Source organism: Gossypium arboreum, chromosome 8, assembly GCF_025698485.1.
Source record: "Gossypium arboreum isolate Shixiya-1 chromosome 8, ASM2569848v2, whole genome shotgun sequence".
In the NCBI taxonomy this organism is placed as follows: domain Eukaryota; kingdom Viridiplantae; phylum Streptophyta; class Magnoliopsida; order Malvales; family Malvaceae; genus Gossypium; species Gossypium arboreum.
In genome coordinates this window covers 55,726,301-55,728,837 of record NC_069077.1, presented here as the reverse complement: position 1 = coordinate 55,728,837, position 2,537 = coordinate 55,726,301, and the positions used below count along the sequence as shown (strand labels likewise).

Sequence of the window (2,537 nt, the reverse complement as noted above, 5' to 3'; positions counted from 1 at the left end):
AAGTTGAGGAATAATATATCTTCCTTCATGCAAATGGATTTAGAGACCCTATATGATGCATGGGAGAGGTATAAGAATTAATTAAGAAGGTGCCCTCACCATAGGTTACCTTTATGGCTACAGGTTCAAACCTTCTACAATGGTTTGAATCCCTTAACTAGGTAATTGATCGATCTAACCACTGGTGGTACTTTGAACAATAAAACACTTGAAGTGGCTTACGAGTTTATAGAGAAGATGTCACTAAATAATTATTAGTGTCAACTCATGAGAAAGAAACTGATGAAAGTAGCCAGTGTTTTTAACGTGGATGCAGTCACCATGTTATCGAATTAGGTAGAACTTTTGAATAAAAAGATTGATGGTTTATATGGTTCTATGCAAGTACATCTGGTGATGTAATGTGATACGAATGGAAGAGGAATGAACAATCCAGAATGTCTATCCTACAGCCCTAGCACAGAGAACGAACAAGTCAACTATGTGGGTAATAATTCTAGACCTCAGAATAATCCCTATAGAATCACTTATAATGTAGGTTGGAGGAATCATCCGAATATCTCTTGGGATGGTCAAGGAAATCAGAGACCACAACCCCCTCCTGGCTTTCAACCACCTTACCAACAAGAGAAAAAATCGAACCTTGAGGAGATGCTGACGAAATTCATTTCAGTGTTAGAAACTCACTTACAAAACACTGAAACTGCACTTAAAAATCAACAAGCATCGATTCAAGGGCTCGAGAATCAAATAAGTCAGCTTGCTAAGTTGATTCAGAAAGACCACAAGGTAGCTTGCCTAGCAACACCGAAACTAACCCAAGAGAGTAGCTTCATGCAATTACGGTTCGAGATGAAGAAGGGTTAGTTGAACCTAAACCAGAACTAAGGCAAGAAAATGTGGTAAGTCAAGGTAAGGTTGAGGTGAGCCACAGTGAACAAAAATCAGAAGGTAAGGAGTATAAACCTAGTGTGTCATATCCCAACGTGACAAAGAAAGACCACACAAACGAACAATTTGGTAAATTTCTTAAACTTTTGAAAAAGTTGCATACTAACTTATCGTTTATTAAAGCTCTTTCGCAGATGCCCAATTCAGTTAAATTTCTAAAGGAGCTTTTGGCAAACAAATGGAAGTTAGATGAGTCATCGCATGTGGAGCTAAATGCAGTTTGCTCATCTATCTTGCAAAATAAACTACCCAATAAGTTGAAAGATCGAGGGAGTTTTACTATTCCTTGTTTAATTGGTAGTTTAAATGTTAATAATGCTTTAGTTGATTTAGGGGCGAGTATTAATGTCATGCTCTACAAAATGTTTAAGCAACTAGGTCTTGGGAAACCTAAACAAACTAGGATGAGTATTCAATGGGTAGATAGAACCATTAGGTTACCTAGGGGTATTGTTGAAGACGTTCTTGTCAAAATTGAAAAATTTATATTCTCAATCGATCTTGTTGTCTTAGACTTGGATGAGGATAGTGACGTACCTTTAATTTTAGGTTAGCCCTTTTTAGCAATTGCCAGAACTATCATTAATGTTGGTACAAGTGAACTAATACTTCGTATAGGTGATGATACGATTAAACTCCAAGCTCATGATTCTGTTAGGTTATCTAGTGATCGAAATGAATATACGAGTTCTCTTAATATTAGTAACCTTGTGGCTCAACATTCTTTGTAGGAAACACCTCAGAGAAATTTGATAGAGCCACGTTCCAGCTCATGGGACAAAAATAGAACAACTCATGAAGAAGAAGGCTACAGATCGATGAACTAGATGAATGGCGGACACATGTCAAGGAGAAACCGAGAGTACACGATACAGAACCAAAGCGATGCCATGACAAGCATAAAGATGGAACAAACCAATTTAAGGTTGGGCATAAGGTGTTATTAGATAAAATGGACCCTCGAATTGCCACATAAGAGCTTAATGCAAATGGAGAAATTCCTTTCATGGTACTAAATATTTTCCCATACAGTACAGTCAAGGTAAATCATTCTAAATTCGGCACTTTCAAGGTAAACATTACTTGGCTCAAACCTTACTCTGCTAATAGAATTGACATCGAGAAAGAGGAGTTTCGACTCCGCTAACCACCGTGACCGTGCGAATACAAGGTAAGTCGAGCTTAGACTTTAAATAAGCGCTTCTCGGGAGGCAACTTGAGTGCTAACACTGCTAATTTTCTTAATTTTATTTCATGGTATTTTTAAAATTAATTAATTTTCAAAATTAAAAAAAAATTAACTCACATGGCTTGGACACATTGGCGTGTCCTTAGCCGTATGGAATTTTCAAACTTAGTTTTGAATTTTTAAAGAAATCAATAGTGAGTTACATGGCTTGACAACATGGCTATATGAACCACACAGCCTAGACACACAGGCGTGTCCTTGGCCGTGTGGATCCTGGGACTTAATTTTTCAAAAATTGATAGAGACACAGCCTAAAATAGTACATGGCCTGGACACACAGGCATGTCCTAAGCCGTGTGAAACTTGGAGCTAAATTTTTTGATTTTAAAATAAGTCA

General features: G+C 37.3%; 1 non-coding gene across 1 annotated transcript; it reads right to left on the bottom strand.

Moving 5' to 3' along the window:
- Positions 1-107, bottom strand: LOC128280019 (small nucleolar RNA R71). Its single transcript, XR_008270201.1, has one exon. It is a non-coding gene; the product is annotated as a small nucleolar RNA R71 (small nucleolar RNA).
- Between the last annotated feature and the right edge of the window lie 2,430 nt (positions 108-2,537).